The 27858-nt window shown below is 34.2% G+C and overlaps 1 protein-coding gene across 17 annotated transcripts in view; it reads right to left on the bottom strand.

Moving 5' to 3' along the window:
• The window catches only part of mmd (disintegrin and metalloproteinase domain-containing protein mind-meld), a 670172-nt gene that overhangs the window by 437279 nt on the left and 205035 nt on the right, over positions 1-27858 (bottom strand). For 10 of the 17 annotated variants that reach the window (XR_012411845.1, XR_012411847.1, XM_073978235.1 and 7 more), the window contains exon 2: positions 22324-22652. The exons of 1 other annotated variant lie outside the window; for it this stretch is intronic. The gene's annotated coding sequence lies outside the window, so the exon portion shown is untranslated. Of the gene's footprint in view, positions 1-22323; positions 23826-27858 lie in introns of those variants that run through there. 6 more of the 17 variants (XM_073978212.1, XM_073978220.1, XR_012411846.1 and 3 more) reach the window with 5 other exon arrangements.

The following is a 27858-nucleotide window of genomic DNA, read 5'->3' as shown; positions in this document are numbered from 1 at the left end:
GGCCTCTTAAAGGTGTGAATATATCGAATAATGGGTTCTAATGTGAAAATTCGAGAAAGAAGGTTTCCCTGAGAACCTAAATATTTTAAATTAGCAATCATACAATTAACCGATTGCATATCAATATGGTATTTTATTCGATTTTATATTTGAGCTCTTTCTATTATCAATTAATCATTATACCCTACACCACTATGTAGGGAGGGTATTATAAGTTGGTTTTGGTCAAAAAGTTGTTAACGCATCGAAATAATGGTCGTATACCCATACATATATACCAAAATGAATGTCTCGACGAGCTGAGTCGATCTGGCTAAGTGTGTCCGTCCATCCGTTCGTCTGTCCGTCCGTCCGTCTGTCCATCTAAACATTGTGTCAATGACGGTCCCGGAGGCGAAGAAGCCTATTGATTCAGGGGTCGGAATGGGCAAAAACTTATTTGGAGACAAAATTTTATTTCAAATCGAATATCTCCGCTTCTATTAAAAGCAAAACCTGCTGATGAAAAAAGAAAATATCACCTTTGCAACGATGTAACGTAGGTTGTCGTAGGTGAATTTTACCAGTCAAAAGCTTATGCACAGGGGTAGTGATGTAGGGTATCGCATAGTCGGGCCCGACCCGACTATAGCCTTGGTTGTTTTTATCTTCACAAATGTGTTGAGCAGTACTATTTTACTTTGTATTAAAAAGTTGCCTAGAGTTCCTTCTGCGTTTTACACCCCCTTACATAATTTCCCCTTGCATTTTTAAACTGACCTCGCTGTTTCATAATATAAATACAGATGTCCACATTGAAATAAAAGGCGAAATGAAAATGAGCATGCAACGTCTATGTATGCACTTGTGTGTACATAATCAGTTATGACACACATATACAAATATCGCACACTTACACACATAATGATTTTTTCAGCGAAATGGTCACATGCTATAAGGACTTTACGAGTGCGTTGCCATACAAATATTATCACATATATTTACACTAATTAAAAATGATCTAGCAAACATTCACACATACATGCATACTGCATGGTTTCTAAGAGACGACAACCACCTCCCTCATTCCCATTTACCCCAAAAAAAAAAACCCGCTCAGCGGCTATGAGTTATTATTTTGTTTGGCTGTGGCAAGTCATCAATAGGAATTAAAACGATTATTATTCTCTCTACAATGTCCACGAATGAATGGCACACAACTGGTGGCGGCATTGGCACAACAATTTGTAGCGGCTGGTTTCGGCTCGCAGATTCAATTGCATGCATGCAATGGGTAATGACTAACACAACAACAGCAACAATAGTGTAGTTAAAAATTCATTAAATGACAACAATGAAATTATATTGGAAAGCGTGCATAATTGTAAAGTATACCCGTTCAACTTTTGCGATTTTCTTTTCTTCCATTTTGTGTCTGGCCGTGGAAGTTTGTAGACAAACTCCCAGCAACCAGTGAATATATCGACGAATAGTGTTAATCAGCAAAAAAAGTTGAAATGGAAATGCCATCGACAACGTTGGCATTAACATTTCCATTATGGACATGTCGAAAGCCGGCCTACATAAAATAAGAATGGATTTTTTCATCTACTTCTTTTTTTAACCTTCCCCTGTATTGTTACTTGAAAGCCATAAATCCATAAGGTGGTGGATGCTGAGAGTGAGTTCACTTCGCATAGCGCCAGTCTCATTGCAACGAACCAAAGCGACTTATCACAAAATGAAGGAAAATTAATTTCGGTGAACATTTTTCACAAAACCATTAAAATTTCAATTATTTTTAGTGGTCCAACGGTCAAAATCCGAAGGCACAAAAAACAAGCATTGCGCGGTTACAGCTTAAGCCAAATATTTATACTCCCGCTAGCGTGAAATTTGAGAATAAAACCACCAAATTGTGCCTACACTACACCCAGCTAAAGTTGAATGGATGGACGAATAAATGGTTGAATGGCCGACTGACTGACTGGATGGCTGGCTGGTTACAACTAAAACTGAGAAGAGCCTCAAAAAGACTGAATCGTATTAATATCCACCAAACACGAACCGTTTCAACTGTAGCGTTTCCTCTCGCGAGGATAAAGCAAATGAATTGTGATAGCTATGGCATGCAATGTGTGGAGGTCTCTTACTGTCTTGCTTGTCTTTACTTCACTCCCTCTACCAGCAGAACTCCTTCACTTAAACAAGTACCCTTGTTATAATTCACGTGAAAAGACAATTTATTTTGTAACTGAAATGAAAGGAACGCTCTCTTTCTTTTGCACAGAATACGAGGCGAGCTACCACAATAGGATTTTCACCTGGAATAAATAATGATAGCGGTGGGACAACAAAGGGAAACCTAAGCCCTTCAGAAAAAGAATAAAATGAGACAAAAAGAGGAGAACCGAAATGGACACAAAGCAAATAATAATGACGATGATAAAGAATGAAACAATTCGCCACAAAAGAAAATACCATAGAAAATAGAAAATGAGTGGGAGACTTCTTCTACTCAAGTAGCAATAAACACAAGGTTTCACTCACCATGGCCAAGAGTGGAAAAGCCACAATATTGCACATTGATGTACATAAATTGATGTGAATTTATTCCAGGGGCTTTTTCTAAGTAAAACTAACTTTGGCGTATATTCCATAAAAGTTCCAGAATTGTTTTGCAGTGGACAAATTCTAGGAATTAATATTCTAAGCTTAGCCAGAGAACAAAGTCATTGATCGTCATAAATCCAATTCAAATCCACTTAAATGGCTACTCAATCTCTTTTTACAATGTACAGGCAATAGACATTAAAATTCGTGTGCGACATTCAATTCCAGGTTAACGGTCTTCTATTTCATTTCCAATTGTTGAGAAAAATTAAAATATATGTACATTTCACTGAAATATATTTTTTAGCTATTCGTGCAGAATGGATACGTGGTGAAGTACTACTTTTACTTTTTCTAAGAACAGGCAAGTATTCCAAATATTGTGTTATAAAAAGGAACAGAAAACTTTTTAAGGATATGTGTAAACATTGGGTGTATTTCTCAATTTACACTAACGATATAGCATATACATTTGAGATAAATAATTTGAAAATACATTCATAAATTACACTGTGCAGCAGCTTTTTTGGGGGGTGGAAAATTTCATTTGGAGATGAAAGCCCTTGATGAATATATTAAGAACCCAAAAGGAAATTTTCGCCATACATCCAGTTTCTAAGATATCGCGCGTAAAGTTTTTGATTTTTTCCCTATAATACTTGGGAAAATGGCTCCATATTGTTGTTGTAGCTTCGTTATGAGGTGACATGTCTTCAGTCAAATCGATTGGCGAATCTTTTTGTAGAACATTTCATTCTTCTAACTCAATGCCTTTCATGTCCTTTTCGTCCTTTATTTCTTGAACCGTAGTGAAAGTACCACAAGATGACATTTTTCAGCATCCAAGTATTCTACAAAATTGGTGCTCAGAATATTTCAGGTACGGTTCTCTTCGACAACTATTCGATTTTGTCCCGTTTTCATTGTCATTTCTGACATTTATTCGGACTTGGTTCAGAATTAAACTATGTTTTGTTTTTCTGTATATTCGTTATTGGTTATGTATAGGTATGTAGACATAACAATTGATTATTGCTTATGTAGACATCTGGGGGGCTTCTGAAATTTTTACCACAAATAGCTCTTGAAATGATGAACGCGTTAATAACAAATTTTCTTGGTGAATAGGTCTGGTTATCTCAATTTTTGAACCGGATATTCCGACATTAAAACCGATTTTTGAACCGGTTTTAAGTAACCGATTAAACTTATATGTAAAGCATTAAAAAGCTTATAAAGTTGTCAATCAGATTAAATTAATTCGCTTATGAAAACTTTGTTAGTTGCATGTGAAGGAGCACTTTCACCTAACACATTCACCATATCATTATGAATTTCTTGTCCCGATAAACCTTTTTTATGTAAATATTTAATGACAGCAACCATTTCAAATTTTTCCATTGTAAAAAAATTGCGGATGCGTCTTTTTTGAACACCTGTTTCTATATGAAGGAGTTGCCAGATCGAAACAAAATTTAACATGTGTTCATAACAGAGATGGAAGTTTCCAAAACACTTAATTTTTTTCTGTTTATACCGCGCTTTTTGTGCTAGGCTAAGAAGTTTCCGAACTGCCCTCGTAGTCTAACTCTGAACCAAGTCCGAATAAATGTCAGAAATGACAATGAAAACGGGACAAAATCGAATAGTTGTCGAAGAGAACCGTACCTGAAATATTCTGAGCAACAATTTTGTAGAATACTTGGATGCTGAAAAATCTCATCTTGTGGTACTTTCACTACGGTTCAAGAAATAAAGGACGAAAAGGACATGAAAGGCATTGAGTTAGAAGAATGAAATGTTCTACAAAAAGATTCGCCAATCGATTTGACTGAAGACATGTCACCTCAAAACGAAGATACAACAACGTCAAGCAGAGATATGGAGCTATTTTCCCAAGTATTATAGGGAAAAAATCAAAAACTTTATCGCGCGATATCTCAGAAACTTGACCTATGGCGAAAATTTCCTTTTGGGTTCTTAGTATACTCATCAAGGGCTTTCATCTCCAAAAGAAAATTTCCACCCCCCAGACTTTGAGTTCCATTATGTGTCACAGTGTTATTAATCATTACATTTCATCGAAATTCCGCCCTATAATCACAGTTTCAAATGCCGACCGCTGCTTCAAATGCCGACCATATTTAGGGGTTTCGAAACTTTGGGAAGATGTGGTTATACTAAAAACATGGACCAACAACAATAGGGTGTACAAAAAACAGGGGTTTCCAAACAAAACGGTTTTAGACTAACCTAAATTTTAATTTTCCAAACCGGTTAACCGGTTTTGTTAAATAGGTACAAAATTGCTCATAATTGATAAATATTTGATTGAAAATGTGCGACAAGGCGTAAATTGGGTATAACGATTTCGTTATTATTAGACGGCGGAATTCTATGCAAATGCATATATGGTTAGGAGGGTCGTAGAGAAAATCTGATGAGACAGAAACTCGTTTTATCACAAAATAAATCGAATTAGGCCCAGAAATTTTTGAATTTTTGCATATCGTGCATATTTTGACATATTTTTACATATCTGCATAAAATGAGCATATGCAAAACCATATGCAATAATATATATTCAAGGATTTGTGGTCTAAATATCCCACCGAAATGGCTAAAATTTGGTATTAAGTCTTCGTTAGGGTATGCAACTTGACAACTGAAATCTGTCCGCATAGGTCCACGTCTTCATATAGCCCCCATAGAACGGTACCTACCGATATTCGGTATTTTGAACGTTGTAGACCCAATATCCCACCAAAATTACTGAAAATGGGTATTTAGTCTTCGTTGGGGGTATAAAACATTCCACCTGAAATTTGTCGGCATAGGTCCACGTCTTCATATAGTCCCCATAGAATGGCACATCCCGATTTTCGGTATTTTGAAGGTTGTGGCCTCAATATCCCACCGAAATGACTGAAATTTGGCATTTTGTCTTCGTTGTGGGTATAAAATATTCCACCTCAAATTTGTCAGTATAGATCCACGTCTTCATACAGCCCCCATAGAACGCTGCCTTCCGATTTTCGGTATTTTGAAGGTTGTGGCCTCAATATCCCACCGAAATGACTGAAATTTGGCATTTTGTCTTCGTTGTGGGTATAAAATATTCCACGTTAAATTTGTCAGTATAGGTCCACGTCTTCATATAGCCCCCATAGAACGGAACCTCCCGATTTTCGGTATTTTGAAGGTTGTGGCCTCAATATCCCACCGAAATGACTGAAATTTGGCATTTTGTCTTCGTTGTGGGTATAAAATATTCCTCAAATTTGTCAGTATAGATCCACGTCTTCATACAGCCCCCATAGAACGGTAACTCCGGATTTCTGGTATTTTGAAGGTTGTGTCTCAATATCCCACCGGAATGACTGAAATTTGGAATTTTGTCTTCGTTGTGGGTATACAAATTTCCACCTGCAATTTGTCGGTATAGGTCCACGTCTTCATATAGCCCCCATACATCGGTACCTCCGGATTCCTGGTATTTTGAAGGTGGTGCCCTCAATATCCCTCCGAAATGGCTGAAATTTGGTATTAAGTCTTCCTTGGGGGTAAAAAAACTTTCCACCTACAAATTGTCGGTTTAGGTCCACGTCTCGATATAGCCTCCATAGAATGGTACCTCTTGATTTTCGGTATTTTGAAGGTTGTGGCCTTAATCCACCGAAATGACCGAAATTTGGTATTTTGTCGTCGTTGTGGGTATAAAACTTTCCACCGAAATTTATCGGTATAGGTCTACGTCTTCTTATAGCCCCCATAGAACGATACCTCCCGATTTTCAGTATTTTGAAGGTTGTGGCTGTGGTTATACATTTCTCTATTTTATTGACTTGTCGGAAGAGAATTTTAAAAAGAAAAATTGAGCACACAAACATTTTTGTACCTATTATTGAATATTTGTTGCATAAGAAAATGTGTAAAATGCATAAATTTTGCATATGCAATAATTTATCCATTTTGCATAATTCATATGTTTCGATTGCAATGTAAACAGAAGCCAAACATATGCCCAGTCCCAAAATTTGACACGAATCGGACCAAAAATAGGGGTTCCATAAAATTCCGCTGTCTAGTTATTTTATAATTATCTCATAATATCCTTGTTATTTGACATTCAACCTAGGAGTGGGGATAGTAAAATTAAGAAAGAAATTGTGCTCTAAGAATAGTAAATGAACAGTAATATAAAATTGTGTACCAAAATAATTAACTCAAGCAATCAAAATAATTAAGTTTATTTTAGTTATTATTATATTTATTTAAGTCCGGATTCTTCGTCATGCTTTGCCAACCTTTAAATTATCGTGAAAACGCCTGTATCAAACATATATTTTGTTACCGTTACCCCTTATAACCATGCATTCGACTTAAGATCGTGTTAATTAGTCACAGACGACGCCTAATAAGGCTGATCATAGTGAATATTGGACAGCATCGGAAAATTCGGTGGCCTGTTGAATATTGACTATGTTGGACCAAACATTCATTTTAAGTCGTAGCTACTGTGGCTATTGTTCTTAGTTCACTGTACTAGTCTCCAAACGTATGAGTAAGGTAATACAAACATATGTCTGTTCCAGAACCTGAAAGAAGCTACTATTTTTTACTACGATACATATTTTTCCTTTATGATATCGAAAAAAATAGTAAAAATTAGTAGATTCTTGCAGTACTGGAACAGACCACATATGTACCAACTTCCAAAAAAGTGAACCTGGTTCAATTTGTCCAATGGACCCAAGAAGTACGTATTCTAGATCTATCCAGAAACCCAACTAAAGTGTTGTTTCTCTTTTTAGCAATAGAAACTAAACAAAATTCAAGAAACTGGCGGCATGTAGTTCTAAACTCCAAAAGAAATGTGTTCAATGTACCCACACAGATCTTTGATCAAAATATTCAGCATGTAAAGCCTCTCGTTGGTGTGGTCCTAACCCTACTTGTCCCAACTCCTGGCACGCAACAGTAAATTGGAACGAATTTCTCAAACAATCATATGCTAATATCGTGCAAAAACGCATTGTCACCAATACAAACCATATCCTGCTGGCCAATATCCTGCCCTCCCAACCATGGTCACTTATTCCATTTCCCTTACTCAGAGTGTTTTTTTAATAAAAACCTTTCAATAAAAAATTAATACATCAAAGCTTATTCTTGCATAAATATTTCGACAGCGAAATTAAAGTTTTGAACAACAAATAAAAATATTTTTTTAAAGTTTTGAACAACAAATCAAAATATTTTGTTAACAAATTATTCATGTATGCGCTGAGATGCCATCAACACTTGTTGAAGTTGCCCACTGCCTTTAATTCCGGACAATTCATTTCATCCCAACTGCAAATGACATTATTATTACTATTTGTTTACCTATGCAAACAAATAAAACCTTTGAAAAGTTATTTTTTCTAATTTTTCCTTCATTTGCATTATTCTAGCATTCAAATTTTTTTTGCTGAATTAAATGTCCAATCAAACAAAAATTAGCATAATTTCATTAAAATTGTCATTAATGCATAACCAACAAAAAATTCGGTACACTTTTGCTTTACGCTTTTTGGCAATATGTTCATGCTGTTGTTGTTTTTGTTTATTATTTTTTTGTGTGTGAAAATCTCATCAACCTTCTTTGCTTTTATGCCATTTCCACTTGACTGAGCAACTGTGAAATACCGTGGCAGCGGTGTTGTTGGCATATTTCCAATTTACTGTGCAATCATCGACGTTGAATATTTCACCGAAACAGTCGAACAGAGACAAAGTTAAGAGACAAAAAAAAACTTTAAAAGTAATCCAAAACTGACATCTTTTTTCACAATTCACTATCTCACTCCCACCGATAAGCCCAGGGTCTTAACCGTACACAGCCGACCACCATTAAGATCCCCACTGCAAAGGTATCAACATCATGGATGCCGCCGACTATGATTATAATGATTGAGCTTTTGTGTAATGATGACGGTTGTATTTTGCTTGATCCATCAAATTGTCATCTCATATCAATAAAATATAAAGAGACCCAGTAAAATAAAGCGGGTAAAATGAGTTTTCCGTTTTTTTTCTCTCTCTCTCTCCTCGGTGTCTATTATTTGACGTGATTTTCTTGGCGGCTGTAAAGGTTATGAGTTGCACTAAAGCGGGAATTTTAATTTGATGACAATTTTCGCATAACGACTGATAAGCAAACAAACACATTACAAACGCCATTGTCGATGGCGACCGAGCAAAAAATTACTCTGGGGATTGTGGCCAATCTGTTTGTTGTCGGTTTGCTTGAAAGTGTTCAGAGGAAAGTGGCAAAGTAAATGCTTTTATGATTATTATTTTCTAGAGATTTTTCATATCTATTCTTTGGTTGCAGAAAAAAAAACAATTATCTAAACATTTTAATGACACTTCTGTAATGTTTCCCAGCTCTATCAACGACTTGATAAATAAAAAATAGAGAATGGAAAATAATACCATTATTGTTCCAGTTATACCCTACATAATTATCTGTTGCAGTTTGATTGACTACAAACGTTTGTAATGCACAGGAGAAGAAGTTGAGGTCATGCAAATATGTGCTACCAACTTTTTGTATATTGGAATGGATATCAGAAGTTGTGAAATTGACCAATACGTAACTTTAGTATGGACATATCGCTCATTTACACAAACATTGCCATAATTCAAAAAATTAATTTAACAAATTGAAAATTTCACTACATGTTTTGTCGAAATTTATTGTTGATATCGGGAGAATTTGATGTGTTACAATTCATCATTTGGAACATTTGCCACTAAAATGTACTGTCATTATGTTTCCCAGTAGTGCCCGCGGATTTGTAGTCAGACAGACTTACCTACTAATTTGATATCACAATGCTCTCCCTATTAAAACATGAACAAATTAAGCAAGTGTTTCTCATTTTATAATGGGGAAGAAAAACAGATTTTCTTAGATTTCAAACTTAAAACTTCTTCTACTTCTTTTTAATTTTCTCACAACGGATTCCTATCAATATTTTTTTCTTGTGAAGAGTCGATTTTTTTATCGGTTAACAAATTGCTTAGTTATAGTGTTTGAAGTGTGAAAAACGCAATAAAAAGCAGAAGATATGTTTTTATTCGCTTTCTAAACAAGAAAAAGTACTAATTATAGATGAGGTAATTATGGGTTTGTAATTTTTGTGGGCTTAACCGTTTGTTTTTAATATTTTAATTTCCACAATATTGCAACCCTAAGGCGTATGATTATTATTAATTAGAAAAATAATAATAACAATCATACGCACCAGGGTCCCAATGTTAAATGCTTTTTAAGGAGTTGTGCCGACTAAAAAAATAAGTTTTCATTGATTGATTGAATCTATCAATATTTTTAAGTAGTTTTTTCTTTCATCTGAAAGAGCACATCTTATTTTAATTTTTGTTGTTAAAAAATATTGCAGAGTTTTGTGGTAAATAGCTACCTGTGAAACTCTTTTTTGTGCGCGAAAACGAATGAACCGCTCTTCGTATATTTTTGTGGGCGTTTCAAGAATCTAATAATTTAATATTTTAACGGTAGAAAATTAAAAAAAAATCTATTTAAACAAAAGTTGTGAACTGTCAAATTCAAAATTTCGATTTAAACGAAAAATTACTGTTTTTGGTCCAAAAATAGGGCAAAACCTAATGTTGGCACCGACTTCAAAAATTTTATTTCGCGCGGCATACTCTATACTACCTGTATTTAAAAATAAGCCAATAAATTTGTTTTCGATTTTTTGAAAGTGATAAATAGAGGTAACCTCTTAAAACATATTGAAGCGGTCGTACAAACATGGATCGAAGGACTTTTCCTGGTAACTTTAACTTGATGAGAGAAATTGATGTGCTCATATGTACATGTCAAGAATATTCAGAAATTGTCAATATTATTCAAGTGCCTACAATGGTAGCATTATACTTAAGTTATATCTTCAAACACTTAGCGGTTAGTCATGAATACGGTGTTACTTAGCCAACAACGCCGACTACATTCCTTTTACTTCTTGTATTTTTTTTTCTGTAATTTTGTTGGCCTTTTTCACTCTGTTTTCATTACTTTGATGCCTTAGTGTATTTGTATTGAACCCTTTTTGTGTTACTGTTCATTTTATCTGGTTTGGTGTTCTAAACCCACTGCCACATTAAAAGCTTGCAATGTCTCTTACGACGACACAGCAACGGTGATGGTGGCGGCGGTGGTGGTGGTTAGGTGGCTGTGGCTTTTGGTATTTTCCAAGCGATGATGTTCTGCTGATAGTTGTTATGGCTCTGTTACTTGCCGGTCCTTGCCCGGTTAGTACACTGAACTGTACAAATCACGGTGGGACGATGGGTACTAAGCTCAACTAAAGGGAATTGGACGGAATTGAACTGAACTGAATGGTGGATAGCATGTTGATGATGACATTATAAAGTGAAATTGACATACATAAAAATTGATTTTCATTCTTCACTCATTGCACTTTAGTTGCCCATACTGATGATCGCAGGGAACATGGTGTGGTGGGCTGTGGTGGTGGTGCTTAGATTGAGACTGAGTTGTGGCAGCCAGCCTGATGTTTTGTTCTTTTGCTGTATGGCATTCACTGATGACACGCTTTTTGCTTTCTGCAAGTGATTGACATTAGCAGCATCAGCTTTTTTGTTTTATTTTCCTTTTGCTGTAACATTTTAGCACTCACACTCTACAAGACAGACACACGCACATAAATATCCATAAGGATGAGCAAACATTTATTCACAGATATATACGCCCGAATGGAGATAAATACGGGTAATTTACTTTATGGACACTTTAATTTATAGCAATTAATAAGAACTGCATAATAAAGTATGGCATAATGTTTATCCGAGGAAATTAGTGGCAGCATAAATAATATCAACACCATCAGACCAGAAGCAATGGGCGGCGTTAATTCCCATTGAAATCAATGGGAAGAACTTGGGGAAAATCTATAAAAATATCCTTTTTAAATATGAAATTGTGGCACAAAGAAGATATATAATACATTTCAGACATTGCAGAGATCAGAAAATAAAACTTATGATGATGTCATATTGTTCATTTAAATGTACGACGAAAATCTGGGCAAAAGGAAGGCCTTTGGTCATAGCCACTTAACTTTCAAGTTTTTTAGTCAGAGAGTGAAAGAGATACCAATGACTTCGTTTAGTTTTTTTTTCGGAACGGAAATGAAAACAATTGCAAGACTATATCTGTGCTATAAAACGTTATGGATTGCAAGTGTCACACACATCAGTCCGAGTGCCAAAAGACATTCAAATCCATGATCCAGTCATAAACAAATTCAAATGTGACGGAAGTTGTTGGATTTGATTGTTAGGCATTTTGTCGTCATTTAAATGTGATGTGTATTTTTGCATATATGATTTTGTATAATTGGATAAATATTTTTGATTATACCAAATAAAAGAAATACCTCGAGGCCATTCCAATTTTACTTTAAATTGTAAAAAGGCATTAGATTTGATCTAACACACCTACTACACCCGACAACATAAGGAAAACTATTACGATATTTTGGAAGAGTTCTAAAGAAGAGTACAAAACATAAGTTTCGATTTTTAGGCTGAACAACAAAAAACTATCAGCGTTATGAAGAGCGACATTTCATGAGTATTTTAGCCATGTAAAACATCTCTATAAGTGGAGAAAGAAGTTATAATCATGAAATTGCCCTGATATTATACTAACTATAAGCCTGTCTCCAGGTGAAAACGGGATGCGACTATAACTGGTGCCAATGGATGCTGCAACATTAGCAATAATATTGTACTGTATCATATAAAAAGCATGATTTCGTGAACTTCTACTAACTGAAAATGAAAGTATTATAAAGTTAACCACATATTGCAATAAACAGAAAATTCCCTAGTTCGAAAACAAATCGGATTTCATCCAGACACGCACTGCGTACAGGGGACAATTGACTCCCTCCTATGTCATACCCATGTTAAATTCGCCTGTCTAAAGCATTGTGAGTAGATTGGGAGGTAACCTGTAAACAATCTGGAACTGGGATGTTTGCATTTAATCTGTAATATCTAACACCAGGCTATAAAAAACTTTAATATTTTATAACAAACCATTTCGGAATTTCAATGGAATGTAGGTTTCAATGGAGTTTATATTTCCCACACATATAATTTTATTTGCTCTAAAAAGACTGCCAATTTGAAACCTCCACGCTAGATAGTTATGAAATGCAGCTACAAAGAAATTTATATTCAAATATCATATTTCTAAGAAGATGTGGTTGTTTAAAGTTGAAAATCTTAGTAACTCAATTTTTCTTTACATTTACCGTTATTAAATAAAATACATAAAAAACCAAGGATATTTTCGTGATTTTCGATAATTGATGTATTGGACAATAATTGCGCATTAAGAATATAAATCGCCCATGTTGATTATACGCCACCCTATGTTAATTGATATTTTCATAGTACACAAAGTATATTTGAAAAATATATTAGAGCAAATACTTTTGTGTATGTATATATGTAAGTCTATTTCAACTTTATGCATTTACCTGTAATTAACATATTCCTGACATACTCAAAAGCATTGTATTTAATTACATTTTTCAAAAAATATATTATTAAACTGTACAATAACACTATTACCTTAAATGATAATCATAAATTATTATGATAAAGCTTTTAATATTTATTAGACATGTATGTAAAACATGACACATAAGTAATCTGTATGTAGCAATGGCATATTCAATAAACAATCTTCATCAAATACATTCAATTTGGTTATACAGGTACTAAATTAAACTGATAAAAGTGAATATTTTTTATCTTCAGTAAAAATATAAAATAACATTCCAATTTATTGAATGTTTGTTATAAAATATTTACCATTTCACTTAATATTGCATTTACCATAAAAACCTATTCTTATTTGTATCAATTATTCTATATAAAGTGATAAATTAAATTGTTTACTCATTTTTCATGAATTTTAATAGTTTATTATTATAGGGTAATTAAAAACTATGTAGAATAAAACAAGTATGAACGGGTCGTATGGGAAATTGTATGTAAAATTAATTGTTAAAAATTGGCATTCCACTATTATCTTGCAATTTTGATTCCAGGATACTCGAACTGACAAACTTCTGTGGATAAATAGTTCGAACGAAGTTGAATTCGAATCGTTTTAGTGAAACAAACTATTAAATTCACCTTTATACAAAATTAGTTTCAAAGCCAACTGTAAAACACACTCAAAAAATCGACAACCGGGCCACTCAAACATTTTTGTACATTAACTTTCGGAGGATAAAAACATTTCTTTTAAAAAATACACCTTCATGGTAAAAGTTGTTGCTTTAAGTTTGACTTCAATACAATCTGTCTCGAGTTCGAACAGTATGTCAGACATAATTCTACAACATTCATTAGAAAATAAAGGGGAACATGCGAGTAAGAAATCCTCTGAAATTATTAATATTTTGTTACAATAGTTTGCAGTTTGAGTTCCAGACCATTTTACATCATATGTTTCAGCGCTGATTAAACATTTTTAATGAAATGAACGATTAGCGGAATTAACCACCAGCAAAACGATCGAAGCATATTGGTTAGGTGTGTGGGACTTCGCTAGAATTCACTTTTCAATACAAACTCCTTAGGTCATGTTAGCTCGATTAATTCAATTAATTAAAAACATTCTCAAATAATAAACTTCGTCCTAATAAGACAATAATAAATGAAAAAGATTTTTTCTGATTAATAAGCTGTTCATAAATGCACTATAAAGTGGTGGGAAATTAAATAATTATAATAAATGTTCTTCTGTTTACGAAAATAGTTATTTACCCGTAACATAAAGGGTTATACCAATTCAATTGCATAATATGGTGAAAACCTTCATACTACACTATGCAACACTGAAAATGCAAACAACTTCTAGTATGGATTTTTGAAAAGTACATATTGAGACTACAAAAGCCCTAGTAGGGTTTTGTCCAGTTCTGATTTTATGGCTTCATCTAAACCAGGCTAAAACTACAGTTTTTTGCATTTATCGGGCCTATATCACGGAATCGATTAGGAATTTGGCTTTGCTGTTTTTGGAAATATTGTAGCCCTAAACTAGTAGAACTTATTTCTGAAAAGACCACATAAGAAAAACTCCATCTACGGCATCAAAATCGATAAAATATAGAAAAATTTACATAATTGCTGTAATTCTGGTCAGTAGCAGCTAAACTATTGGAAGTTGAACCAAGTAACCTTTTACAAATATCTTCCAAATTTTGTTCTCAACAATTCTTCAGAACATTTTGAAACTCTAAAATGCTTACTTCATGTTGTTTCAGCGGTATTTTGCATCATATCTTTTGCAACTCATATTTCAAACACAGTTCACACCAACAGTTTATCCTCGCATTTCGGATTTCAGTACCTTATTGACATATTTATTAAATTGTCGTTGAAAAATATGCTGAAAACAACGTGATAGAGGCATTATACAGCAATGGCCACTTCTGAAGAGTTGTGTATTACATTCCAGCAAATATTCTTCCAAAAGGAAACATTAAGAAAAAATTAATGGTTTTGGAGATATTGTGCAACATCTATACAAATTATGGAAATTTTCGATATTTTATAAATTTTGAGGCAATAAATGTAGTTTTTCGAGTTCATTATTTCTCCAAATATTTTATTCTTGCACTTATCTACAAATTTGCTTCAGAGGTCAGATGAAGATTCACATAGGTTTCAGAGATATAGCCCAGTATTTCTTTAAAAAGTCAATATATAACCATATTTAGATGGGGTCATAAAATCCAAGCTGCATCTGACACAACAAAACTCAACTAGGGTTTTTGTCGTTTGGGTCTGTACTTCCAAAAAATTCTAAGTTCAAATTGTTTGCACAGGATTACCTTAAAAATGTCGCACAGTGCTATCTTAATATTATATACAGTTCTATGTAGACTATATCAAACCACAACGTGGTGGAAATCAGCAACTCATTTTTCGAGTAACCGACGAAAATCGGTAAAAATAAAATGCTTATAATTTCGGTAATTAACGATATTTCTTGGTAAGATAGAGAACAACATGTAGTTGTCGTTAAGTCCTATAGATATCACGAGTACTGTCAACTTTAATTAAAACTTTTCGTTCACAATTTTGAGTTTTATTTTCACTGACTTTTGTCGGTAATTCAAATAATGAGTTTCAGAATTTTACTGCTCATCACAGTAAAGTAGAAAACTTCGACTATTTGTAAATTCGGATTTATTTTTAATTACAGACTGCAAATTTGTTTAACAATTTAAATAACTGAAATGTGTTTTAGTTTGTGTAGCGGAAATTTCGTTCTGAACTCGTAAGAGCACACATAAAAAATATAGAAATAATAACGAAAAAATCATCTAGTATTTTAAAACTAATCAAATACCTAATATGGTTATTTGTACAGTGTTTTATTTAACTTGCTTTGGTTACTGTCTGTTTAGTTCAAATCTAGTAACTAATTTTTAACACAGTTGCAGTTGACCAAGCGAACTGAAACTTTGCGCACTTATCAGATTTGGATGACAATACAATGAATATGAAACCTAATCCAATATGGGCAATTTTTCCTACAGAGCCCATATAGCGATACCACCCGAATTCAGGTGTTTTCAGGATTTTGTCTTCATTTTTAGTCCGAATGGAGTGTAACTTGCCATTTGGAGTTCCCAGTTGTACAGAAACTTCCCCACCAAAAATTGTGGACATGGGTCAGATTTTGCTGTAGTTGAAATTTGGTGATGGTCAGTGGTCAAAAAATTATTTACTAAAATAAAAAATAATTTAAAAAATTGAGTTTCAGTGTTGTATTTATAAAACCACCTAAAACTAGAAAATAATTTGTCGCATGGCCTCAAAAAGTATATTCCTCCTCATGATGGAATCTATCAAATAAAACGCTTGCATGTAAATTATAAATGGTGCCAAAATTAAACGGCAAACGTTTTATTAGGCAGTTTCCATCATCAGGAAGAATATACTTATTGAGGCTAAGCGACAATTTATTTTCTAGTTTTAAGTGCATTTATAAATAAAACACTGAAACTTATTCTTTTAAATATTTTCTATTATCATATATATTTAGATACAACCGAAAAAACATGATGAAAATATTTTACAGCATTAGAATGTTCTGGATGAGTGTTAAGTACGAGTAGTAGAAGTTTTTCTGGTAACATAACTTCACTCAATACACAATCGCTTGACAGCTTCAGCAGTATTATGAAAACTATATAAATTTCTCCTATTTTGTCACTTTTGATGCACTAGAAACAGTTTTTATACAATAACTTTTTCCACACTTATTTTCTTTTGCTTAAAATGCTTTCCAAAGAATGCAAGACAATTGTCTATTAGTTTCAGATATATGATTCTTATTAATCATTTAGTATGGCAGTAGATTTCAAACGAGAACCAACAATACAAAACCGAAAAATGATATTTTATTTTGATTTATTCTAAAAAAGATTTCTTTGGCTGTCAGGAAATCACATTCAGACAATTTAAAGTCGATTTAGCGATGTCCGTCCGTTTTCCTGTCTGGTTTGGAGCGCACGATAACTCTCAAATGGATCAGTTCGAAGTTTGGGCCATATCGTTATAGCCCGTTTCCACGGTACGTCGTTCGTTCTCTATTCGTCGTTCGACCCGCAAATACGAATAAATTACTTGATTCCCCATACAAAATTCTGAGAACGAACGAAGATTTTTCTATGTTGTTCAAGTAGAAATACTCTCCGAACAACGATAAAATATGTCCCATCCCTAACAAATGAGAGAATTTATCGAAAAAATTAATTATGACATGTCAAAATTCAAAATTGAAAAATTTGTTGAAAACACAAAATTTTTTAGAAAAAAGGAAAAAGATGAATGAAAATTAATGAACTAAACATTTTATAAAGATGCAGAAGGAAGATGGTTGTGTTTCCTTCCTATTTTCACACACATTTCTTGTCCATTAGTTCAAAATCGCGTAAAAAATCAGAAACAAAAAGGAAATAAGTAACTGAAAGTCTGTATACACAAACATTGCTTTGACATGTCTCTCTCTCTCTTTAATTTTGAAAATAGAAAAATATAATAATATATTGAAAATACAAAATTATTCAGAATTTATGGAAAAAATGAATGAAATGTGTGTAGATAAATATAGAAGATACATTTGAAGGAAAAATCTATTGTTTTTCCTATTCATTTAATGTATATTTTATGTGTTTTCGGTTCAAATTTTCGTGAAAACAAGGAAACAAATATGAAGGAAATTTTGTTTATGTTTCTGTTAATTACGAATGGTGTCGTGGAAACGGGTTAATTCGTGTACGTCGTTCGACAGTCGATCAACGTAATTGAAACGCTCGTGTGAACATGACATTACATTCCTTCAGGTAACCCCCCCCCCACAAAAGTTCAACATTATTATTTAAGTGTTGTTTAGTATCTTTTCGAAGATCCTATGGTAAATTGTACCAATGCTACCTCCTAGTGGACCTGTTTACTGCGAATTTATGTTTCTTTTTTTGTCCAAAATCTGTAAGTTCTACGGTGAACAACTGAAATGAATGGAGGGCGCGCTATCTATCGAAAGTAAATGACTCCCAAAAAATAGTAAACATTTCCAAAATGGATTCAATTTTTCAGGTACCACCCCGCAACAATTTTGGCTTTAAACCAAATTCTTTGGCCCTTAAACCCTGAAAACCTTCTAAATATATAATAATTGGGGAAACGGATTTTGGTTGTGTAGTCGGTATTCGATTCTATATTGTCCAAAGACGACTGATACTTTTTTACTTGTTTTTTTATTCTTTGAGTATTTCAAAATTATGAAGTATGGAATTAGGGGATCAGTAAGAAGATATACAATATTTTAAACTGTATTATTACGGTAACCGTTATGGACTACTCTCAAAACATTTCAAAAAATAAAGCAAATAGTATTAATCTCGTTTTGCATGTCGAGAACATTTTTTGGTGCGGGATACTCACAAAGTATTTTCCAAAAAACGTTTAACCTAATCGAAAATCGAATTGTATTTGTATATTTAATCTATAATGTATATATCCTCGGTCTTAGCTTACTAACTACAAGTCTTATAGACGAAGAATTATTGGAATGCCAATTGGCCTACTGCACAGTGGTTCCGCCCGTGGACAAAAATCGGAAAATTGATGGCGACAAATTTTATTGCGATTGAAATAAATATTCTCTAAACATATCAAATTTTTAAAATCCATCCTTACTTTTGTAAATTTACAGCGGTTATACGCCAAGTTAAGTCGAAGAAACTGTGATTTGTATGTGAGACCTTAAAAACGAAAAATACATCCGCAAAGCATTCGTAGGTTATGAGTAAAATTATAAATAATTGGAGAGGTAAATGTGCAATTTTCAAAATGAACCTTATGGCATTGGCAATGTTTTTGCGAAATAACATATTCATAATTCGTTTTATAACTTCATTAAAAATAAATTCTTAATAAATGCAAAATTACAGCCAAATCGGTTGGAAAATGTGGGTAAAATCGTCAAAACTTCGAAAATTGGGAGTTACGTTTATATGAGGGCTATACCTAAACGTAGACCGATATTGACCATTTTTTGCATGGAGGTATTTGGTTCACTCAGAATTCAAAATGCCAAATTACAGCCAAATCAGTTGGAAAATATCGCTAAAATTGTCAAAATACCGAAAATCTGAGGGTACATTTATATGGCGGCTCTACCTAAATGTGGGCCTATATTGAATATTTGTTGCAAGGAGGTAGTTTATTCACTCAGAGATCAACATGCAAAATAACATCCAAATCGGTTGGTTAATTTGGCCAAAATCGTCAAAATAACACAAATCGGGCTGTACCTTTCTATTGGAGCTATACCCAAATATGGACCTACATCCACTTAAAAGGGTTTTCTATCTTTTTGGCTTGTTATAAACCTACGTTTAAAATTTGGAGGCGGTAGCTCAATTAGAACTATTTTTGGAACTCTTTTCCAAACAAGTGGGACCATTGTGTACTGGTTTTCTATGATAGGTGATTCCGGTCCTCTATGAAATGATCCATTGGACTTCTATGAAAGATTTTAAGGTATTTTATTAAAAAATCCCACAGATCTTCAATAACAACACAAATTTGTCTTTATAGAAGTTCTATTAGTGTACAGTGAAAGGTCCTACTGAATTTCTGTAGCTAATACGGCTCTAGATTATACCACAATAATTAAATAATATTAAATGAATTTCTATGAGAAGGGCTACTGTTCTTCTATAAGAGATTCTGCATGTAATTATACCCTTTGTGCATTTGTATGTAATATGTATATAGAAACGAGATAGACCTATAATTCCTTTTGGGGATATACATATAATAACGTTCTGAGTCGATTTATGCATGTCCGTCCGTTCGCAACATACTAGTCGCGTTTATTGTCCGAATTAGTCATAGGAAGAACGCTATTGCTTTTGGTGAACATCGGTTCAGATTTGGATATTGCTTCAGTAAACACGATATATACGTCCGACCTCCATGAAATTTGGAATGTGACTAAAGTGGTCTAGAAATAAATGTGTCAAATTCGATCGAAATCGGTTCAGATATGGATATAGCTCCCATATATATTTTCGGCCGGTTTCATGTATTTGCTGCACCAAACATTTTTCATCTGTTCGATTTCGATGAAACTTGGAATGTGTGGCTGAATACGGTCGAGAAATTATTGTGCCAAATTATATCGAAATAGTTAGAGATTTGGATATAGATCCAATATATATTATCGCCTATTTCACGTATTTGCTGCAAAAAACACTTTGTATCTCTCCAATTTCAATAGAATTTGCAATGTCTAACTGAATTCGGTCTAGAAATGTAAGTGCCAAATTCTATCGAAATCGGTTTAGATATATATTTTCGGACGATTTCATGTATTTGCTGCACCAAACACCAGTAAGCAGTTATCCGTACAATTTTAATGAAATTTGGAATATTTAACGGAACTTGGTCTAGAACAAACATTGTTCCACAACATCCCATACGGGACAAGGGAGACTTCTCTCATATCAATGAGTGCACCCCGATTCATATTTAGCTCAATGATATGGGACCTACTGTTTATCGCCGAGTCCGAACGGCGTGTCCCAAGACACCACTTATAGAGAAGTTTTTCAAGGCTGAAATACTCAGGAAATGTCGCCAACATTACTGAGGGGTATTTTGCCACCGTTGAAAAATGTTTGGTGTTGCCTGGCCGGGGAATCGAACCACCGACCTTCTGCGTGCAAGGCGGGCGTGCATACCATTGCACCACGGTGGCATAAATGTACCAAATTATGGATATATGAAATTTGGAATGTGTGGCGAAATTTTGTCTAGAAACAAATGTGCCAAATTTTATCGAAATCGGTTCGGATTTGGACTCTGTTCCCATATACATATATGCTTTTTAAATATTCTCAGTGGTGAAGGGTATCATAAAGTCGTCCCTTCAGACTTTCATTCTTTCCTTACTGGTTTCTTAATATAAAACCTAATATTAAGTTTGAATTTTTTGCTTTGGAAGCAGAAAGAATTTGGAAGTATTTGATATTATATTACTGTTGTTTCTATAGTACAAAAACCCATAATTTTAGCATATATGATTTTCTTTTTTTAATATATTATTCAGTTTGAGTGGTAGTAGTCGAAGTTGAAGTGTTTCATTGCATTTAATTTCAAAAAGTTCAGAAATTGCCAATTTGGAAGCAATTTTTTGGATTTTGCATACCTGTACATTACCTGGAGTAGACCTTCAATAATATTCCTTATGAACGGTAACAAATTCATAGCAATGGAATATAATGAATGGATCCACATTAAAATTTGCAAAATGTTGAAGGGACTTCAACGGTAGTAAGAAATGTACTGTTTTAAATGTAGCTTTAAAAAAGTCATTACAATATTATGACGTTATACTTTTTAATGAATTAACTTCGAGACAAGAAAAAATGTTGTCTTAATTTGCTTCTTGTCTGGATTTTTCTTAATTCCACTGATTACAAAATAAAATAATGAGAGAGACAAATTTATGCTACGTGTAGCCAAGTGATATCAACAGCACACAATTCATAAAAGACTTAAGACCCGGCGGTTTGGCATACGTTTGCATGTGTGTGTGTTTATGTTTGTGGGTGAAAATAAACGTCATAATTCCTATATTCTCCTTATATCGGGTGGTATAGTGTCGCCCATTGTCTTATGCATAAGGGATTGTTTAGAAGACAAAAAGCAGCAGCAACATCCACACAACATTGCTGCATGCTACTAGCTAGCATGAAAGCGGTAGCAACAACAGCGCGGCAATAAAAACAAAAGTATAAGACAACAGCTTAACCTTCTTCTATGGCACATAATCCTAATTATTTAACAAATTACTCTATTATAATATATGAGGAACAACAGCAACAACAACAACAATAGCAGCAATAACTTTCCTCACAGAATGAGGTGTATACAATACATGGAAACTTTTTCATCTTTCCAGAGTATACACTGTGTGCATGTACGTCAGTATGAAAATAAGCTTAACGAGTTTTGAGTATTAGTAGCTGTAGAAGAATGTGTTGTAAGAAAAAAAAATAGAAAAAAGAAAGAAAGACTTACACTTGAATTGAAGAACTTCTTTTGTTCGCAATGTTGATGTTGCTGGATGGGATTATAAGGATGTCAGTGTCTCCGATTTTTATTTAGATGACAATAGACAAGCGGGATTTGTTGTTCTTAGTTGTACACTCTATGCGGTAGTGTATGTAAGCAGGATAATGATTGAAAAGTAATTCCCTTGTTTTTTTTAATGTTAATCTTTTGTAACGGATGTAGATTTGTGGCGTTAAATGATGTGGCCTAAATGTGAGATTTGAAAGCTGTTTACTGTGATTTGTTAGTGTTTTTGTTTTAATTATTTTTTTCTTTTACTATATCAGCACTTTTGCCTGCAAAAGACAAAATTGAAGCTTCTTTAAACACTAAACTTTCATTAAAGATAAGTTAAACATTTATATTTAAGGAGCAGTGATGGTGGCATTTTCTGCATTTTTTGTTAACTAATTACACACATATACACCCACATTCACATACATATGTATACATCTACTATTGATATTTCACAAATTGATTTTGTTTGTTTTGTTAAGCACTAATGAACACAATTTGTTGTTGTTGTTTTTGTTTCTGTCAAGTTAGGTATATAACTTGGGATAACTTATTTTCTAGGTATTTGATGAAGCTTTTTCGACCTTTGTTTCCTTTTAGTTTTCTTTTCTGTTAGAATTTAGTATCTTTTTTTACTTTTGCTTTTGAAATAGCACGGAGTCAGCATTTATGTTTTTATGACAATGATCACCATCATTGTTAGTATTGCCGTCAGCAAATGTAAACGATTGTTGGCCATGTCTCCATAATCACCATCATCATCGTGATGGCCAGCAAAGGTAGGTATTTTTATTTGGTTTGTTTTTGTAAGGACACAACTTTTCTTTTCTATTTTTTTGTTTTTGTGAAATTTTTTGCTTAGTCAACACTTTGTTTGCATTTATTTGTGAATATTGCACGACGTGAAGATGGATAACTCACTGAAATGATTGTAGTATTAGTTAGGAAATTCGGATTTGAAAACCAAGCACTTTCTTTCATACCAATATGCCTTTTGTAAGATGATGTGATTTTGTTTTTGGCACTGTATTTTATTGTTGTTGTTAATTCATTTCACTTCAATTAGCACAGCTGCCCGTTAGTAACGCATTGGTAGTTGTAGTTGGAAACAAGAACACTTGTGGAAATTTACTTTTTGTACACTTTAGTTGTTGTTGTTTTTTGCTTCATACATGGCGTTATAGTCAAATATGTGTATATGTGTTAAGGGGATTATGATTTACATGGAAGTTTTATGAGATTTATTTTTTTTTAATTTCTTGTTTTTTTACAATTTTTTCTACACTGATTTGTTGTTGTTTGTTTTTTTTTTGTTTGGTTGCATTTAATAGTTGTAGTACACCGTTGGCATGTTTTGAGTTATAAAAATTATCTACGTGTGATTTAGAAAGGACAAAAACGGAATACATCAGTTAACGTATACTGACAGACGCACCACCTCGATTTTCATCACTGTTTGGTTCTAGCTACTGTGTGCTGTTGTATCTGTTATTGTCAAAGAGCCGTACCATGCCGAGCAGAGCAGAGTAAAGTGATTGCTTCTGTCTGTAATTGTGGCTGTGAGCATGAGTTTGTCTGTGTGTGTGTGTGCGAGCCGAGTAATGATAACATGAAATTATTGCCCACTCATACACACTCAAACGCATTATTGCAGAGAATAGAAATGGTCTGCAAAAAAGAAGCAAACAATTTTAATACCCCACAATAAAAAGGGAGCCAGCCAACAGAGAAGTTGGCCATGCACAAGAGATGTTACTCCATGGAAATGCTCATTTAACAGCATCACTAACATATGGAAGGAACAAAAAGCAGTGAGCGATACCAGCAGCATAGCAGAAGTAGCAGCGGCAGCAGTAGTAGCTGAAAGCAGCATCATTAACATATACTCTTTGATGCTGCAAGCATCTGCACATTAACGAATGTCTACGCATGTACTTGTTATCCTTAACACTTATAACAACAACTACGGCCATTTTAATATTAAAATATCATTTTGGAGGACGAAACAAAAGACATACAAAATTGAAATAAAAAATTATAACATTTTGTTGAATTTGATGATTCAGTTGTGCTATATAAATTTTGGTCATTTCATGTAATTACTTTGTTATCAATTTTAATCCACTCTCGCTCTCCCCCAACAAGCAAGAGAGAACTTTGACATTTGTTTGGAGAGCAATTGGTATCAAACTTGGCATCACTTTTCTTCCAACTGGTGGAGACTTTTAAATGGTATTTGTCACTTATGTGTGTTTTTTGCATCCTTTCATCCCCCAGCTTTACCCGGAATGTGTGTTAAGAAAGTATGCCAAATGAAATGTCAAAATAACTATAGATGGCTTTGTAGAGTTAAAAACCATGGCTAAAACGACAATAACAACAAACATCCACACATAAACGAAGAAGAATAATAAGAAACAGACAGAGAAACAGAAAGATGCATGTCAATGTTTTTTTCTATTACCCTACATGAATAGGTGTGATGAGTGATGCTTGGTGTTTAATTGAAGTATTTGGGAATAGCGTCACTCTTCAAAATGCCATGGGACTTATATGCCTCCAAGTTTTAGGTACAAAAGTTTGAATGATTATTCAGAACACAAAATAAATTAATAAATTAAAGTTAAGAAGGACCTATGTCGGGTGGGGCTGTCAATACCTAGGATCCCCTACGTAGGCGTTTGCTATCAAATAAAATATTCAAAATGCAATGTCATTGGAAATTCTAGACTCAATATGTAGACTCATACCTTTGTTCCTGGATCTGCCACAGCTTCATTATAATATCGGTTGTGTCCCCAATGAACTAAATTTGCCAACAAAAATTCATGTAACCAGCAAAACGTTTGCCTCCAAAGATGCAGTTAAAAGACTACTGAATGATGCACTCCATTACCACTGCATTTTAACTAATCCTTTAGCACTGTATTTTAACTATCATTTTGGAATCGCAATTTAACTAACCCTTTAGGGTAAAATAGGATGCAATCCAATTTGCATCCAAAGCACGTGTTTTGATGCAGTGCTTTGGATGGAGTTAAAAGGCACTCTTCGGAATGTGTTTTTATGTAGTTCAAAGATGCAATAAAAATGCAAGCCATTGCAAAATAAAACAAGTAAAGTAAAGTCATTCGGCTTTGCCGACAGATATATACCAATGTGAAGTGATACTTTCACCTACGGACAAATCGAATGTATCGTAGTGAAAGTTTTTAAATATTGGGGAGAAGTACAGGAAGTTGTGGGCCGGTATTGCCCCATGAAACTAAGTTTGGATATAATATGACGAAGACCAAATGTTCGACTTAATCGATTGAACAGTTCGTGCTCTTCGACCGCCACATATGGTAACATAGGGTTTTTTACACTTTTCGGGCTGTTTTCCCAAGAAATATGGACTTGCCGCTAAAAAAACTTTTACCGTCGTAATGGAGGTAGCGAATGCAAACAGCTTCAACAAAAATCAAAGTGATTCCAGAGCAGGTCTTAAAGTGAACTTATCCGAAATGTTGTGTGTGAGTTAGCAGAAGGAGTTGACAAATATAGTCCATATTCGAAACTGTTCTATATCTGGTAGATATATTAGGATGTGCAAAGTATGGACTACATCGGTCACTCTCTTCAAGAGTTATCGCGCGCACAAATTTTCCGAATATTTCCGAACTTTTGTGGGGGACGTACCGGAAGGAGTGGACCGATATGGCTTATCTTCGAATCTAAACTATGTTTGGACAAAATATTACGAAACCCAAATTTTGGACCGAATCGGCAGATCCGTTAGGGAGTTATATTGCGCTCCAACCACTACACACGGCGTCATAGGGGCTTTTTGCATCTTTCAGGCTATTTTCACAGGAAGTATTGACTTGCCCCTGATGAAACTTGTACCGTCGTATAAGGGGCAGTTGCAACAAAAATCAAAGCGATTCGAGAGCAGGTCGTAATCTGGACTTATACGAAATTTTATGTGGGAGGTACCCGAAGGAGTAGACCGCAGGTATCCATATTAGGACATCATCTAAGTCCGGTAGAAATTTCCCGATGTGCAAAGTATGGATGAAATCGGTTACTTCCTTCAAGAGTTATCCTGCGCACAAATTTTCCGAACATTTCCGAGCTTTTGTGGGGCAGGTACCGGAAAGAGTGGACCGATATAACCCAACTTCGAACTTAAACTAAGCCAAATTTTGAACCGAATCGGTTAATCCGTTCGAGAGTTGTCGTGCGCTCCAGCCAGCAAGACAGACAGACGGACGAACATGGCTAAATCAACTCCAAATTGTCTGAACCACATTTCGTCCAAACATATATGGGGTCTAAAACCATTATTTCGTTAGCATAAATGCTGATATATTATAATATAAACATATAATATTAACACAAATTATGAAATTTCTGCAGTAAATTCTATCGCAACTGAGTCTGTTTCGTCCGCTCTCCATTTAATCCAAGCTGAAATGCTTTTGCTTCATCTGCTAAAGGGGTTCTTATATTGTCTTCCCATCACCAGTTGAGATTTCGGCAAGTACTCCAACAGCACTTCATTAGGAAATTTACTTCTCGTGAGTTACCATAAAAATGTTCCCAACTTTTGGAGTGTCTTTTCACGACTCCCTTGAACTGCATCCGGATGCAATTTAAATGTGAGAAATGGGTGTCAATCGTTGGATCGCATCCAAATGCTGTTAAAATGTAAGAAATTGGAGGTCCTTTATCACGATTCCGATTGAACTGCATCCAGATGCTGTTAAAATGAGAGGAAAGGATGTAATTCGTTGGATCGCATCCTCCTTGGACCAAAGACATTGGCTATAATAAGTCTTATGTGTATTCTTATTTAAAAACATGTAAGATAGACGTTAAGTTCGGTCGGGCCGAACATTTTATACCCTCCACCACCACTGTATGGAAGTAAATATGAACAATTAGTAACTACTAAGATCTTTGTCTACGTTAAGTATAATTTCTTGGAGGAGAACAATATCTTAACTGATATTAATCACTTTATGCTGATAATTTTCTGTTTGTAGGTTTTCTACACATTCAGATTCCAAAATACCAAGTTAAATCCACTTCAGAAGGAAAATGTAGCAACACTCTTTAAAAGAGCTAATCGTTGTTCTTTCTATCCTATGTCTAAACACATTACCAAAGTACAGCAACCTCGGTTCGAAAATTTTACGAAAACCCCACGCAATACATCGAATTGGGCAATAGCGGTCCATGAGGGTTAGACTAAAATCTACATATATGTATGTACATGGCTAGTTTTTTTGTGAGTAAGTTTTGCAACTTCTGGGAACACAAAATTCCAATTAGCAACCAACTCGGTCGGAAAATGTGACTACAACTTCAATAACATCTTAAATTGGGTGGTACCCTTACATGAGGCCTTTGGCAAAACGTGGACATAGGAGGTATGATTTTTTGCAAGGAATGCTTTGTAACTGTTATAAAGTTTTTTGCCCCTGGCTAAAACTTTCAAAA

This window comes from Musca autumnalis, unplaced genomic scaffold (assembly GCF_047663935.1).
Source record: "Musca autumnalis isolate F117 unplaced genomic scaffold, ASM4766393v1 scaffold_3, whole genome shotgun sequence".
In the NCBI taxonomy this organism is placed as follows: Eukaryota; Metazoa; Arthropoda; class Insecta; order Diptera; family Muscidae; genus Musca; species Musca autumnalis.
Note: the sequence above shows the minus strand (reverse complement) of the source record. Positions and strands in the feature narration are given on the sequence as shown.